This window comes from Oncorhynchus masou, chromosome 1 (assembly GCF_036934945.1).
Source record: "Oncorhynchus masou masou isolate Uvic2021 chromosome 1, UVic_Omas_1.1, whole genome shotgun sequence".
Lineage (NCBI taxonomy): Eukaryota > Metazoa > Chordata > Actinopteri > Salmoniformes > Salmonidae > Oncorhynchus > Oncorhynchus masou.
The window spans coordinates 552,745-569,488 of NC_088212.1; the positions used below are offsets into that span (position 1 = coordinate 552,745).

At 50.3% G+C, this 16,744-nt stretch overlaps 1 protein-coding gene across 3 annotated transcripts in view; it reads left to right on the forward strand.

Moving 5' to 3' along the window:
• LOC135507194 (protein RUFY3-like) overlaps nucleotides 1-16,744 on the forward strand; it is a 73,223-nt gene that overhangs the window by 43,887 nt on the left and 12,592 nt on the right. The gene's annotated exons all lie outside the window — the stretch shown is intronic.

The following is a 16,744-nucleotide window of genomic DNA, read 5'->3' on the forward strand; positions in this document are numbered from 1 at the left end:
AGGTAGGTAGGAGGGAGGGACTATAAAACAGGTAGGTGGGAGGGAGGGACTTTAAAACAGGTTGGTGGGAGGGAGGGACTTTAAAACAGGTTGGTGGGAGGGAGGGACTTTAAAACAGGTTGGTGGGAGGGAGGGACTTTAAAACAGGTTGGTGGGAGGGAGGGACTATAAAAAAGGTAGGTAGGAGGGAGGGACTATAAAACAGGTAGGTAGGAGGGAGGGGCTGTAAAACAGGTAGGTAGGAGGGAGGGGCTGTAAAACAGGTAGGAGAGAGGGAGGGACTATAAAACAGGTAGGTAGGAGGGAGGGACTGTAAAACAGGTAGGTAGGAGGGAGGGACTATAAAACAGGTTGGTAGGAGGGAGGGACTATAAAACAGGTAGGTAGGAGGGAGGGACTGTAAAACAGGTAGGAGGGAGGGACTATAAAACAGGTAGGTAGGAGGGAGGGACTATAAAACAGGTAGGTAGGAGGGAGGGACTATAAAACAGGTAGGTAGGAGGGAGGGACTATAAAACAGGTAGGTAGGAGGGAGGGACTATAAAACAGGTAGGTGGGAGGGAGGGACTTTAAAACAGGTTGGTGGGAGGGAGGAACTTTAAAACAGGTAGGTAGGAGGGAGGGACTATAAAACAGGTAGGTGGGAGGGAGGGACTTTAAAACAGGTTGGTGGGAGGGAGGGACTTTAAAACAGGTAGGTGGGAGGGAGGGACTATAAAACAGGTAGGTAGGAGGGAGGGACTATAAAACAAGTAGGTAGTAGGGAGGGACTATAACACTGGTAGGTAGGAGGGATGGACTATAAAACAGGTAGGTAGGAGGGAGGGACTATAAAACAGCCTGGTAGGTAGGAGGGAGGGACTGTAAAACAGGTAGGTAGGAGGGAGGGACTATAAAACAGGTAGGTAGGAGGGAGGGACTATAAAACAGGTAGGTAGGAGGGAGGGACTATAAAACAGGTTGGTAGGTAGGAGGGAGGGACTATAAAACAGGTAGGTAGGAGGGAGGGACTATAAAACAGGTAGGTAGGTAGGAGGGAGGGGCTGTAAAACAGGTAGGTAGGAGGGAGGGGCTGTAAAACAGGTAGGTAGGAGGGAGGGACTGTAAAACAGGTAGGTAGGAGGGAGGGACTATAAAACAGGTTGGTAGGTAGGAGGGAGGGACTGTAAAACAGGTAGGTAGGAGGGAGGGACTATAAAACAGGTAGGTAGGAGGGAGGGACAATAAAACAGGTAGGTAGGAGGGAGGGACTGTAAAACAGGTAGGTAGGTAGGAGGGAGGGACTGTAAAACAGGTAGGTAGGAGGGAGGGACTATAAAACAGGTAGGTAGGAGGGAGGGACTGTAAAACATGTAGGTAGGAGGTAGGGACTGTAAAACAGGTAGGTGGGAGGGAGGGACTTTAAAACAGGTAGGTGGGAGGGAGGGACTTTAAAACAGGTTGGTGGGAGGGAGGGACTTTAAAACAGGTTGGTGGGAGGGAGGGACTATAAAACAGGTAGGTGGGAGGGAGGGACTATAAAAAAGGTAGGTGGGAGGGAGGGACTATAAAACAGGTAGGTAGGAGGGAGGGACTATAAAACAGGTAGGTAGGAGGGAGGGACTATAAAACAGGTAGGTAGGAGGGAGGGACTATAAAACAGGTAGGTAGGAGGGAGGGACTATAAAACAGGTAGGTAGGAGGGAGGGACTATAAAACAGGTAGGTAGGAGGGAGGGACTATAAAACAGGTAGGTAGGAGGGAGGGACTATAAAACTGGTAGGTAGGAGGGAGGGACTATAAAACTGGTAGGTAGGAGGGAGGGACTATAAAACAGGTTGGTAGGAGGGAGGGACTATAAAACAGGTAGGTAGGTAGGAGGGAGGGACTATAAAACAGGTAGGTGGGTAGGAGGGAGGGACTGTAAAACAGGTAGGTAGGTAGGAGGGAGGGACTCTAAAACAGGTTGGTAGGAGGGAGGGACTGTAAAACAGGTAGGTAGGTAGGAGGGAGGGACTGTAAAACAGGTAGGTAGGTAGGAGGGAGGGACTCTAAAACAGGTTGGTAGGAGGGAGGGACTGTAAAACAGGTAGGTAGGTAGGAGGGAGGGACTCTAAAACAGGTAGGTAGGAGGGAGGGGCTGTAAAACAGGTTGGTAGGTAGGAGGGAGGGACTATAAAACAGGTAGGTAGAAGGGAGGGACTATAAAACAGGTAGGTAGGAGGGAGGGACTGTAAAACAGGTTGGTAGGTAGGAGGGAGGGACTGTAAAACAGGTTGGTGGGAGGGAGGGACTGTAAAACAGGTAGGTAGGTAGGTAGGAGGGAGGGACTGTAAAACAGGTTGGTGGGAGGGAGGGACTGTAAAACAGGTAGGTAGGTAGGTAGGAGGGAGGGACTGTAAAACAGGTTGGTGGGAGGGAGGGACTGTAAAACAGGTAGGTAGGTAGGTAGGAGGGAGGGACTGTAAAACAGGTTGGTAGGTAGGAGGGAGGGACTGTAAAACAGGTAGGTAGGAGGGAGGGACTATAAAACAGGTAGGTAGGAGGGAGGGACTGTAAAACAGGTTGGTAGGTAGGAGGGAGGGACTGTAAAACAGGTTGGTGGGAGGGAGGGACTGTAAAACAGGTAGGTAGGAGGGAGGGACTATAAAACAGGTAGATAGGAGGGAGGGACTGTAAAACAGGTAGGTAGGAGGGAGGGACTGTAAAACAGGTAGGTAGGAGGGAGGGACTGTAAAACAGGTAGGTAGGAGGGAGGGACTGTAAAACAGGTAGGTAGGAGGGAGGGACTGTAAAACAGGTAGGTAGGAGGGAGGGACTATAAAACAGCCTGGTAGGAGGGAGGGACTATAAAACAGGTAGGTAGGAGGGAGGGACTATAAAACAGGTAGGTAGGAGGGAGGGACTGTAAAACAGGTAGGTAGGAGGGAGGGACTGTAAAACAGGTAGGTAGGAGGGAGGGACTGTAAAACAGGTAGGTAGGAGGGAGGGACTGTAAAACAGGTAGGTAGGAGGGAGGGACTATAAAACAGGTAGGTAGGAGGGAGGGACTGTAAAACAGGTAGGTAGGAGGGAGGGACTGTAAAACAGGTAGGTAGGAGGGAGGGACTGTAAAACAGGTAGGTAGGAGGGAGGGACTGTAAAACAGGTAGGTGGGAGAAAGGGACTGTAAAACAGGTAGGTAGGAGGGAGGGACTATAAAACAGGTAGGTAGGAGGGAGGGACTATAAAACAGGTAGGTAGGAGGGAGGGACTATAAAACTGGTAGGTAGGAGGGAGGGACTATAAAACAGGTAGGTAGGTAGGAGGGAGGGACTGTAAAACAGGTAGGTAGGTAGGAGGGAGGGACTGTAAAACAGGTAGGTAGGTAGGAGGGAGGGACTCTAAAACAGGTTGGTAGGAGGGAGGGACTGTAAAACAGGTAGGTAGGTAGGAGGGAGGGACTGTAAAACAGGTAGGTAGGTAGGAGGGAGGGACTGTAAAACAGGTAGGTAGGGACTGTAAAACAGGTAGGTAGGAGGGAGGGACTATAAAACAGGTAGGTAGGAGGGAGGGGCTGTAAAAACGGGTTGGTAGGTAGGAGGAAGGGACTGTAAAACAGGTAGGTAGGAGGGAGGGACTATAAAACAGGTAGGTAGGAGGGAGGGACTGTAAAACAGGTTGGTAGGTAGGAGGGAGGGACTGTAAAACAGGTTGGTGGGAGGGAGGGACTGTAAAACAGGTAGGTAGGAGGGAGGGACTGTAAAACAGGTTGGTGGGAGGGAGGGACTGTAAAACAGGTAGGTAGGAGGGAGGGACTATAAAACAGGTAGATAGGAGGGAGGGACTATAAAACAGGTAGGTAGGAGGGAGGGACTGTAAAACAGGTAGGTAGGAGGGAGGGACTGTAAAACAGGTAGGTAGGAGGGAGGGACTGTAAAACAGGTAGGTAGGAGGGAGGGACTGTAAAACAGGTAGGTAGGAGGGAGGGACTGTAAAACAGGTAGGTAGGAGGGAGGGACTGTAAAACAGGTAGGTAGGAGGGAGGGACTGTAAAACAGGTAGGTAGGAGGGAGGGACTGTAAAACAGGTAGGTAGGAGGGAGGGACTATAAAACAGGTAGGTAGGAGGGAGGGACTGTAAAACAGGTAGGTAGGAGGGAGGGACTGTAAAACAGGTAGGTAGGAGGGAGGGACTGTAAAACAGGTAGGTAGGAGGGAGGGACTGTAAAACAGGTAGGTAGGAGGGAGGGACTGTAAAACAGGTAGGTAGGAGGGAGGGACTGTAAAACTGGTAGGTAGGAGGGAGGGACTGTAAAACAGCCTGGTAGGAGGGAGGGACTATAAAACAGCCTGGTAGGAGGGAGGGACTATAAAACAGGTAGGTAGGAGGGAGGGACTATAAAACAGCCTGGTAGGTAGGAGGGAGGGACTATAAAACAGCCTGGTAGGTAGGAGGGAGGGACTATAAAACAGGTAGGTAGGAGGGAGGGACTGTAAAACAGGTAGGTAGGAGGGAGGGACTGTAAAACAGGTAGGTAGGAGGGAGGGACTGTAAAACTGGTAGGTAGGAGGGAGGGACTGTAAAACAGGTAGGTAGGAGGGAGGGACTGTAAAACAGGTAGGTAGGAGGGAGGGACTGTAAAACAGGTAGGTAGGAGGGAGGGACTGTAAAACAGGTAGGTAGGAGGGAGGGACTGTAAAACAGGTAGGTAGGAGGGAGGGACTGTAAAACAGGTAGGTAGGAGGGAGGGACTGTAAAACAGGTAGGTAGGAGGGAGGGACTATAAAACAGCCTGGTAGGAGGGAGGGACTATAAAACAGCCTGGTAGGAGGGAGGGACTATAAAACAGGTAGGTAGGAGGGAGGGACTGTAAAACAGGTAGGTAGGAGGGAGGGACTGTAAAACAGGTAGGTAGGAGGGAGGGACTGTAAAACAGCCTGGTAGGAGGGAGGGACTATAAAACAGCCTGGTAGGTAGGAGGGAGGGACTATAAAACAGGTAGGTAGGAGGGAGGGACTATAAAACAGCCTGGTAGGTAGGAGGGAGGGACTATAAAACAGCCTGGTAGGTAGGAGGGAGGGACTATAAAACAGGTAGGTAGGAGGGAGGGGCTGTAAAACAGGTAGGTAGGAGGGAGGGACTGTAAAACAGCCTGGTAGGTAGGAGGGAGGGACTATAAAACAGCCTGGTAGGTAGGAGGGAGGGACTATAAAACAGGTAGGTAGGAGGGAGGGGCTGTAAAACAGGTAGGTAGGAGGGAGGGACTGTAAAACAGGTAGGAGGGAGGGACTATAAAACAGGTAGGTAGGAGGGAGGGACTATAAAACAGGTAGGTAGGAGGGAGGGACTGTAAAACAGGTAGGTAGGAGGGAGGGACTATAAAACAGGTAGGTAGGAGGGAGGGACTGTAAAACAGGTAGGTAGGAGGGAGGGACTATAAAACAGCCTGGTAGGAGGGAGGGACTATAAAACAGGTAGGTAGGAGGGAGGGACTGTAAAACAGGTAGGTAGGAGGGAGGGACTGTAAAACAGGTAGGTAGGAGGGAGGGACTGTAAAACAGGTAGGTAGGAGGGAGGGACTGTAAAACAGGTAGGTAGGAGGGAGGGACTGTAAAACAGGTAGGTAGGAGGGAGGGACTGTAAAACAGGTAGGTAGGAGGGAGGGACTATAAAACAGCCTGGTAGGAGGGAGGGACTATAAAACAGCCTGGTAGGAGGGAGGGACTATAAAACAGGTAGGTAGGAGGGAGGGACTGTAAAACAGGTAGGTAGGAGGGAGGGACTATAAAACAGCCTGGTAGGTAGGAGGGAGGGACTATAAAACAGCCTGGTAGGTAGGAGGGAGGGACTATAAAACAGGTAGGTAGGAGGGAGGGGCTGTAAAACAGGTAGGTAGGAGGGAGGGACTGTAAAACAGCCTGGTAGGTAGGAGGGAGGGACTATAAAACAGCCTGGTAGGTAGGAGGGAGGGACTATAAAACAGGTAGGTAGGAGGGAGGGGCTGTAAAACAGGTAGGTAGGAGGGAGGGACTGTAAAACAGGTAGGAGGGAGGGACTATAAAACAGGTAGGTAGGAGGGAGGGACTATAAAACAGGTAGGTAGGAGGGAGGGACTGTAAAACAGGTAGGTAGGAGGGAGGGACTATAAAACAGGTAGGTAGGAGGGAGGGACTGTAAAACAGGTAGGTAGGAGGGAGGGACTATAAAACAGCCTGGTAGGAGGGAGGGACTATAAAACAGGTAGGTAGGAGGGAGGGACTATAAAACAGGTAGGTAGGAGTGAGGGACTATAAAACAGGTAGGTGGGAGGGAGGGACTATAAAACAGGTAGGTAGGAGGGAGGGACTGTAAAACAGGTAGGTAGGAGGGAGGGACTATAAAACAGCCTGGTAGGAGGGAGGGACTGTAAAACAGGTAGGTAGGAGGGAGGGACTATAAAACATGTAGGTAGGAGGGAGGGACTATAAAACAGGTAGGTAGGAGGGAGGGACTGTAAAACAGGTAGGTAGGAGGGAGGGACTATAAAACAGCCTGGTAGGAGGGAGGGACTATAAAACAGGTAGGTAGGAGGGAGGGACTATAAAACAGCCTGGTGGGTAGGAGGGACTGTAAAACAGGTAGGTAGGAGGGAGGGACTATAAAACAGCCTGGTGGAAGGGAGGGGCTGTAAAACAGGTAGGTAGGAGGGAGGGACTATAAAACAGGTAGGTGGAAGGGAGGGGCTGTAAAACAGGTAGGTAGGAGGGAGGGGCTATAAAACAGGTAGGTAGGAAGGAGGGGCTGTAAAACAGCCTGGTGGGTAGGAGGGACTGTAAAACAGGTAGGTAGGAGGGAGGGACTATAAAACAGCCTGGTGGGTAGGAGGGACTGTAAAACAGGTAGGTAGGAGGGAGGGACTGTAAAACAGGTAGGTAGGAGGGAGGGACTATAAAACAGGTAGGTAGGAAGGAGGGGCTGTAAAACAGGTAGGTAGGAGGGAGGGACTATAAAACAGGTAGGTAGGTAGGAGGGAGGGACTGTAAAACAGGTTGGTAGGTAGGAGGGAGGGACTGTAAAACAGGTTGGTGGGAGGGAGGGACTGTAAAACAGGTAGGTAGGAGGGAGGGACTATAAAACAGGTAGATAGGAGGGAGGGACTGTAAAACAGGTAGGTAGGAGGGAGGGACTGTAAAACAGGTAGGTAGGAGGGAGGGACTGTAAAACAGGTAGGTAGGAGGGAGGGACTATAAAACAGCCTGGTAGGAGGGAGGGACTATAAAACAGGTAGGTAGGAGGGAGGGACTGTAAAACAGGTAGGTAGGAGGGAGGGACTGTAAAACAGGTAGGTAGGAGGGAGGGACTGTAAAACAGGTAGGTAGGAGGGAGGGACTATAAAACAGGTAGGTAGGAGGGAGGGACTGTAAAACAGGTAGGTAGGAGGGAGGGACTGTAAAACAGGTAGGTAGGAGGGAGGGACTGTAAAACAGGTAGGTAGGAGGGAGGGACTGTAAAACAGGTAGGTAGGAGGGAGGGACTGTAAAACAGGTAGGTAGGAGGGAGGGACTGTAAAACAGGTAGGTAGGAGGGAGGGACTATAAAACAGCCTGGTAGGAGGGAGGGACTATAAAACAGCCTGGTAGGAGGGAGGGACTATAAAACAGGTATGTAGGAGGGAGGGACTATAAAACAGGTAGGTAGGAGGGAGGGACTGTAAAACAGGTAGGTAGGAGGGAGGGACTGTAAAACAGGTAGGTAGGAGGGAGGGACTGTAAAACAGCCTGGTAGGAGGGAGGGACTATAAAACAGCCTGGTAGGAGGGAGGGACTATAAAACAGGTAGGTAGGAGGGAGGGACTATAAAACAGCCTGGTAGGTAGGAGGGAGGGACTATAAAACAGCCTGGTAGGTAGGAGGGAGGGACTATAAAACAGGTAGGTAGGAGGGAGGGGCTGTAAAACAGGTAGGTAGGAGGGAGGGACTGTAAAACAGGTAGGTAGGAGGGAGGGACTGTAAAACAGGTAGGTAGGAGGGAGGGACTGTAAAACAGGTAGGTAGGAGGGAGGGACTGTAAAACAGGTAGGTAGGAGGGAGGGACTGTAAAACTGGTAGGTAGGAGGGAGGGACTGTAAAACAGGTAGGTAGGAGGGAGGGACTGTAAAACAGGTAGGTAGGAGGGAGGGACTGTAAAACAGGTAGGTAGGAGGGAGGGACTGTAAAACAGGTAGGTAGGAGGGAGGGACTGTAAAACAGGTAGGTAGGAGGGAGGGACTGTAAAACAGGTAGGTAGGAGGGAGGGACTGTAAAACAGGTAGGTAGGAGGGAGGGACTATAAAACAGCCTGGTAGGAGGGAGGGACTATAAAACAGCCTGGTAGGAGGGAGGGACTATAAAACAGGTAGGTAGGAGGGAGGGACTGTAAAACAGGTAGGTAGGAGGGAGGGACTGTAAAACAGGTAGGTAGGAGGGAGGGACTGTAAAAAAGGTAGGTAGGAGGGAGGGACTGTAAAACAGCCTGGTAGGAGGGAGGGACTATAAAACAGCCTGGTAGGAGGGAGGGACTATAAAACAGGTAGGTAGGAGGGAGGGACTATAAAACAGCCTGGTAGGTAGGAGGGAGGGACTATAAAACAGCCTGGTAGGTAGGAGGGAGGGACTATAAAACAGGTAGGTAGAGGGAGGGGCTGTAAAACAGGTAGGTAGGAGGGAGGGACTGTAAAACAGGTAGGAGGGAGGGACTATAAAACAGGTAGGTAGGAGGGAGGGACTATAAAACAGGTAGGTAGGAGGGAGGGACTGTAAAACAGGTAGGTAGGAGGGAGGGACTATAAAACAGGTAGGTAGGAGGGAGGGACTGTAAAACAGGTAGGTAGGAGGGAGGGACTATAAAACAGCCTGGTAGGAGGGAGGGACTATAAAACAGGTAGGTAGGAGGGAGGGACTATAAAACAGGTAGGTAGGAGTGAGGGACTATAAAACAGGTAGGTGGGAGGGAGGGACTATAAAACAGGTAGGTAGGAGGGAGGGACTGTAAAACAGGTAGGTAGGAGGGAGGGACTATAAAACAGCCTGGTAGGAGGGAGGGACTGTAAAACAGGTAGGTAGGAGGGAGGGACTATAAAACATGTAGGTAGGAGGGAGGGACTATAAAACAGGTAGGTAGGAGGGAGGGACTGTAAAACAGGTAGGTAGGAGGGAGGGACTATAAAACAGCCTGGTAGGAGGGAGGGACTATAAAACAGGTAGGTAGGAGGGAGGGACTATAAAACAGCCTGGTAGGAGGGAGGGACTATAAAACAGGTAGGTGGAAGGGAGGGGCTGTAAAACAGGTAGGTAGGAGGGAGGGGCTATAAAACAGGTAGGTAGGAGGGAGGGACTGTAAAACAGGTAGGTAGGAGGGAGGGACTGTAAAACAGGTAGGTAGGAGGGAGGGACTGTAAAACAGGTAGGTAGGAGGGAGGGATTATAAAACAGGTAGGTAGGAGGGAGGGACTATAAAACAGGTAGGTAGGAGGGAGGGACTGTAAAACAGGTAGGTAGGAGGGAGGGACTGTAAAACAGGTAGGTAGGAGGGAGGGACTGTAAAACAGGTAGGTAGGAGGGAGGGACTGTAAAACTGGTAGGTAGGAGGGAGGGACTGTAAAACAGGTAGGTAGGAGGGAGGGACTGTAAAACAGGTAGGTAGGAGGGAGGGACTGTAAAACAGGTAGGTAGGAGGGAGGGACTGTAAAACAGGTAGGTAGGAGGGAGGGACTGTAAAACAGGTAGGTAGGAGGGAGGGACTATAAAACAGCCTGGTAGGAGGGAGGGACTATAAAACAGCCTGGTAGAAGGGAGGGACTATAAAACAGGTAGGTAGGAGGGAGGGACTGTAAAACAGCCTGGTAGGAGGGAGGGACTATAAAACAGGTAGGTAGGAGGGAGGGACTATAAAACAGCCTGGTGGGTAGGAGGGAGGGACTGTAAAACAGGTAGGTAGGAGGGAGGGACTGTAAAACAGGTAGGTAGGAGGGAGGGACTGTAAAACAGGTAGGTAGGAGGGAGGGACTGTAAAACAGCCTGGTAGGAGGGAGGGACTATAAAACAGCCTGGTAGGAGGGAGGGACTATAAAACAGGTAGGTAGGAGGGAGGGACTGTAAAACAGGTTGGTAGGTAGGAGGGAGGGACTATAAAACAGCCTGGTAGGTAGGAGGGAGGGACTATAAAACAGGTAGGTAGAGGGAGGGGCTGTAAAACAGGTAGGTAGGAGGGAGGGACTGTAAAACAGGTAGGAGGGAGGGACTATAAAACAGGTAGGTAGGAGGGAGGGACTATAAAACAGGTAGGTAGGAGGGAGGGACTGTAAAACAGGTAGGTAGGAGGGAGGGACTGTAAAACAGGTAGGTAGGAGGGAGGGACTGTAAAACAGGTAGGTAGGAGGGAGGGACTGTAAAACTGGTAGGTAGGAGGGAGGGACTGTAAAACAGGTAGGTAGGAGGGAGGGACTGTAAAACAGGTAGGTAGGAGGGAGGGACTGTAAAACAGGTAGGTAGGAGGGAGGGACTGTAAAACAGGTAGGTAGGAGGGAGGGACTGTAAAACAGGTAGGTAGGAGGGAGGGACTGTAAAACAGGTAGGTAGGAGGGAGGGACTGTAAAACAGGTAGGTAGGAGGGAGGGACTATAAAACAGCCTGGTAGGAGGGAGGGACTATAAAACAGCCTGGTAGGAGGGAGGGACTATAAAACAGGTAGGTAGGAGGGAGGGACTGTAAAACAGGTAGGTAGGAGGGAGGGACTGTAAAACAGGTAGGTAGGAGGGAGGGACTGTAAAACAGGTAGGTAGGAGGGAGGGACTGTAAAACAGCCTGGTAGGAGGGAGGGACTATAAAACAGCCTGGTAGGAGGGAGGGACTATAAAACAGGTAGGTAGGAGGGAGGGACTATAAAACAGCCTGGTAGGTAGGAGGGAGGGACTATAAAACAGCCTGGTAGGTAGGAGGGAGGGACTATAAAACAGGTAGGTAGAGGGAGGGGCTGTAAAACAGGTAGGTAGGAGGGAGGGACTGTAAAACAGGTAGGAGGGAGGGACTATAAAACAGGTAGGTAGGAGGGAGGGACTATAAAACAGGTAGGTAGGAGGGAGGGACTGTAAAACAGGTAGGTAGGAGGGAGGGACTATAAAACAGGTAGGTAGGAGGGAGGGACTGTAAAACAGGTAGGTAGGAGGGAGGGACTATAAAACAGCCTGGTAGGAGGGAGGGACTATAAAACAGGTAGGTAGGAGGGAGGGACTATAAAACAGGTAGGTAGGAGTGAGGGACTATAAAACAGGTAGGTGGGAGGGAGGGACTATAAAACAGGTAGGTAGGAGGGAGGGACTGTAAAACAGGTAGGTAGGAGGGAGGGACTATAAAACAGCCTGGTAGGAGGGAGGGACTGTAAAACAGGTAGGTAGGAGGGAGGGACTATAAAACATGTAGGTAGGAGGGAGGGACTATAAAACAGGTAGGTAGGAGGGAGGGACTGTAAAACAGGTAGGTAGGAGGGAGGGACTATAAAACAGCCTGGTAGGAGGGAGGGACTATAAAACAGGTAGGTAGGAGGGAGGGACTATAAAACAGCCTGGTAGGAGGGAGGGACTATAAAACAGGTAGGTGGAAGGGAGGGGCTGTAAAACAGGTAGGTAGGAGGGAGGGACTGTAAAACAGGTAGGTAGGAGGGAGGGACTGTAAAACAGGTAGGTAGGAGGGAGGGACTATAAAACAGGTAGGTAGGAGGGAGGGACTGTAAAACAGGTAGGTAGGAGGGAGGGACTGTAAAACAGGTAGGTAGGAGGGAGGGACTGTAAAACAGGTAGGTAGGATGGAGGGATTATAAAACAGGTAGGTAGGAGGGAGGGACTATAAAACAGGTAGGTAGGAGGGAGGGACTGTAAAACAGGTAGGTAGGAGGGAGGGACTGTAAAACAGGTAGGTAGGAGGGAGGGACTGTAAAACAGGTAGGTAGGAGGGAGGGACTGTAAAACTGGTAGGTAGGAGGGAGGGACTGTAAAACAGGTAGGTAGGAGGGAGGGACTGTAAAACAGGTAGGTAGGAGGGAGGGACTGTAAAACAGGTAGGTAGGAGGGAGGGACTGTAAAACAGGTAGGTAGGAGGGAGGGACTGTAAAACAGGTAGGTAGGAGGGAGGGACTGTAAAACAGGTAGGTAGGAGGGAGGGACTATAAAACAGCCTGGTAGGAGGGAGGGACTATAAAACAGCCTGGTAGAAGGGAGGGACTATAAAACAGGTAGGTAGGAGGGAGGGACTGTAAAACAGCCTGGTAGGAGGGAGGGACTATAAAACAGGTAGGTAGGAGGGAGGGACTATAAAACAGCCTGGTGGGTAGGAGGGAGGGACTGTAAAACAGGTAGGTAGGAGGGAGGGACTGTAAAACAGGTAGGTAGGAGGGAGGGACTGTAAAACAGGTAGGTAGGAGGGAGGGACTGTAAAACAGCCTGGTAGGAGGGAGGGACTATAAAACAGCCTGGTAGGAGGGAGGGACTATAAAACAGGTAGGTAGGAGGGAGGGACTATAAAACAGCCTGGTAGGTAGGAGGGAGGGACTATAAAACAGCCTGGTAGGTAGGAGGGAGGGACTATAAAACAGGTAGGTAGAGGGAGGGGCTGTAAAACAGGTAGGTAGGAGGGAGGGACTGTAAAACAGGTAGGAGGGAGGGACTATAAAACAGGTAGGTAGGAGGGAGGGACTATAAAACAGGTAGGTAGGAGGGAGGGACTGTAAAACAGGTAGGTAGGAGGGAGGGACTATAAAACAGGTAGGTAGGAGGGAGGGACTGTAAAACAGGTAGGTAGGAGGGAGGGACTATAAAACAGCCTGGTAGGAGGGAGGGACTATAAAACAGGTAGGTAGGAGGGAGGGACTATAAAACAGGTAGGTAGGAGTGAGGGACTATAAAACAGGTAGGTGGGAGGGAGGGACTATAAAACAGGTAGGTAGGAGGGAGGGACTGTAAAACAGGTAGGTAGGAGGGAGGGACTATAAAACAGCCTGGTAGGAGGGAGGGACTGTAAAACAGGTAGGTAGGAGGGAGGGACTATAAAACATGTAGGTAGGAGGGAGGGACTATAAAACAGGTAGGTAGGAGGGAGGGACTGTAAAACAGGTAGGTAGGAGGGAGGGACTGTAAAACAGGTAGGTAGGAGGGAGGGACTGTAAAACAGGTAGGTAGGAGGGAGGGACTGTAAAACAGGTAGGTAGGAGGGAGGGACTGTAAAACAGGTAGGTAGGAGGGAGGGACTATAAAACAGCCTGGTAGGAGGGAGGGACTATAAAACAGCCTGGTAGAAGGGAGGGACTATAAAACAGGTAGGTAGGAGGGAGGGACTGTAAAACAGCCTGGTAGGAGGGAGGGACTATAAAACAGGTAGGTAGGAGGGAGGGACTATAAAACAGCCTGGTGGGTAGGAGGGAGGGACTGTAAAACAGGTAGGTAGGAGGGAGGGACTGTAAAACAGGTAGGTAGGAGGGAGGGACTGTAAAACAGGTAGGTAGGAGGGAGGGACTGTAAAACAGCCTGGTAGGAGGGAGGGACTATAAAACAGCCTGGTAGGAGGGAGGGACTATAAAACAGGTAGGTAGGAGGGAGGGACTATAAAACAGCCTGGTAGGTAGGAGGGAGGGACTATAAAACAGCCTGGTAGGTAGGAGGGAGGGACTATAAAACAGGTAGGTAGAGGGAGGGGCTGTAAAACAGGTAGGTAGGAGGGAGGGACTGTAAAACAGGTAGGAGGGAGGGACTATAAAACAGGTAGGTAGGAGGGAGGGACTATAAAACAGGTAGGTAGGAGGGAGGGACTGTAAAACAGGTAGGTAGGAGGGAGGGACTATAAAACAGGTAGGTAGGAGGGAGGGACTGTAAAACAGGTAGGTAGGAGGGAGGGACTATAAAACAGCCTGGTAGGAGGGAGGGACTATAAAACAGGTAGGTAGGAGGGAGGGACTATAAAACAGGTAGGTAGGAGTGAGGGACTATAAAACAGGTAGGTGGGAGGGAGGGACTATAAAACAGGTAGGTAGGAGGGAGGGACTGTAAAACAGGTAGGTAGGAGGGAGGGACTATAAAACAGCCTGGTAGGAGGGAGGGACTGTAAAACAGGTAGGTAGGAGGGAGGGACTATAAAACATGTAGGTAGGAGGGAGGGACTATAAAACAGGTAGGTAGGAGGGAGGGACTGTAAAACAGGTAGGTAGGAGGGAGGGACTATAAAACAGCCTGGTAGGAGGGAGGGACTATAAAACAGGTAGGTAGGAGGGAGGGACTATAAAACAGCCTGGTGGGTAGGAGGGACTGTAAAACAGGTAGGTAGGAGGGAGGGACTATAAAACAGGTAGGTAGGAGGGAGGGACTGTAAAACAGGTAGGTAGGAGGGAGGGGCTATAAAACAGGTAGGTAGGAAGGAGGGACTATAAAACAGCCTGGTGGGTAGGAGGGACTGTAAAACAGGTAGGTAGGAGGGAGGGACTGTAAAACAGGTAGGTGGGAGGGAGGGGCTATAAAACAGGTAGGTAGGAGGGAGGGACTATAAAACAGGTAGGTAGGAGGGAGGGACTGTAAAACAGGTAGGTAGGAGGGAGGGACTATAAAACAGGTAGGTAGGAGGGAGGGACTGTAAAACAGGTAGGTAGGAGGGAGGGACTATAAAACAGGTAGGTGGGAAGGAGGGACTGTAAAACAGGTAGGTAGGAGGGAGGGGCTGTAAAACAGGTAGGTAGGAGGGAGGGGCTGTAAAACAGGTAGGTAGGAGGGAGGGACTGTAAAACAGGTAGGTAGGAGGGAGGGGCTGTAAAACAGCTGGAGAGCAGGTCGGAGGGAACAATCCCTTTACACTACCCTAGCACTTGCGGTCGGTAAGCACTAACCCCAACTCCGTTAATACAAGAACAAGGGAGGGTATGCATGTCATTTCACAAATTAGTTCACAAGTCAAGTCAGTTGGCATACAAATTTAAACCAACCCCCAACTCAACTCAAATGTAAGGCTCAACAACAGAAATGAAATATAACAAAATGCTTTGAACAGCCATCAGTCTGTATTCTTCAAGGAAAGTCGATGCTCAATTCAGTACTGAATCCAAGTCAGATATCCCCAAACTATTCAGTCCAATTAATCCAAATGGGGAGATCTGACCAGTTCAGTAATGTAACCCACGAAGTAGAACTATTCCATATAAAATCCTTCCTGTTAATTTACCTGAGTCAGACAATCCACAAAGTGAAACCTCTTCTCAATTAATGCTCCTACACAAGTCTCACCTGTGCAGCATGAAAGAAAAGTATGCCTTCAAACTGTCACCAAACATTTTCTCCAACCTCTATGCCCCTCAAACTAAACTCTGGACCACAAAGCCAGTTCCACTGTGTTTTTCAGGGACTGGTTTAGACTTGGGACACCAGGTATGTGTAATTTATTGTCATGTAGAACAGAGAACCAGCAAGCTCCAGACCTCGTACAGGAAGAGACCATTTATGCTTGATGCGATAATGTGGTTGGGAGTTTGTGCCATGTGTGTGACTCAATGTCTGAGCCTCCAGAGGATCTCGGAGGCCAAATTAAGCTCAGTACCACACCGCCGTGGGCCTCAAATTTTGTAACAATAGCTCCTTATTGACATGATTGGTTGGCGGTAGTTCAGCACGTCCTGCTGGTTCAGCAGGTCCTGTATAAACACAAACTCACTTCCTTGACAACAGCTCTGCAATGCTGGACGGTCAATGGAGACGTCGGATTGACAGTGCAGCGCCTTTAACAGTTGAAATACCCCTGCTCTATGCAGTCAAAATGCCCCCCTTTCACTTAACAAATCTCATTTTATTTGTCACATACACGTGTTTTAGCAATAATTAGAATATATGAATATTTGGACAAACAATGTCTTAGCAGCATAGACATAGAATAGAATACAGTTTTACATATGAGATGAGTAATGCAAGATATGTAAACATTATTAAAGTGACTAGTGAACAGTCTCTCGGTCCCTGCTTTGATGCACCTGTACTGACCTCACCTTCTGGATGATAGCGGCGTGAACAGGCAATGGCTCGGGTGGTTGATGTCCTTTATGATCCTTTTGGCCTTTCTGTGACATCGGGTGCTGTAGGTGTCCTGGAGGGCAGGTAGTTTGCCCCCGGTGATGAGTTGGGCAGAGGGCACCACCCTCTGGAGACCATTTCATTTTGTCAGTGATGTGTACGTCGAGGAACTTGAAGATTTCCACCTTCTCCACTGCTGTCCCGTTGATGTGGATAGGGGGGTGCTCCCGCTGCTGTTTCCTGAAGTCCACGATCATCTCCTTTGTTTTGTTGACGTTGAGTGAGAGGTTATTTTCCTGGCACCACACTCCCAGAGCCCTCACCTCCTCCCTGTAGGCTGTCTCGTCGTTGTTGGTAATCAAGCCTACCACTGTGGTGTCGTCTGCGAACTTGATGATTGAGTTGGAGGCGTGCGTGGCCACGCAGTCATGGGAGAACAGGAAGTCCAGGAGGGGGCTGAGCACGCGTCCTTGTGGGGCCCCAGTGTTGAGGATCAGCGAAGTGGAGGCGTTGTTCAGGGAGGGGTTCAGACCCAGGGCCCCAATCTTAATGATGAGCTTGGAGGGTACTATGGTGTTAAAAGGCTGAGCTGTAGTCAATGAACAGCATTCTTATATAGGTATTCCTCTTGTCCAGATGGGAAAGGGCAGTGTGTTGGCGATTGCATCGTCTGTGGATCTATTGGGGTGGAATGCAAATTGTGGGTTTAGGGTGTCAGGTAAGGTAGAGGTCATA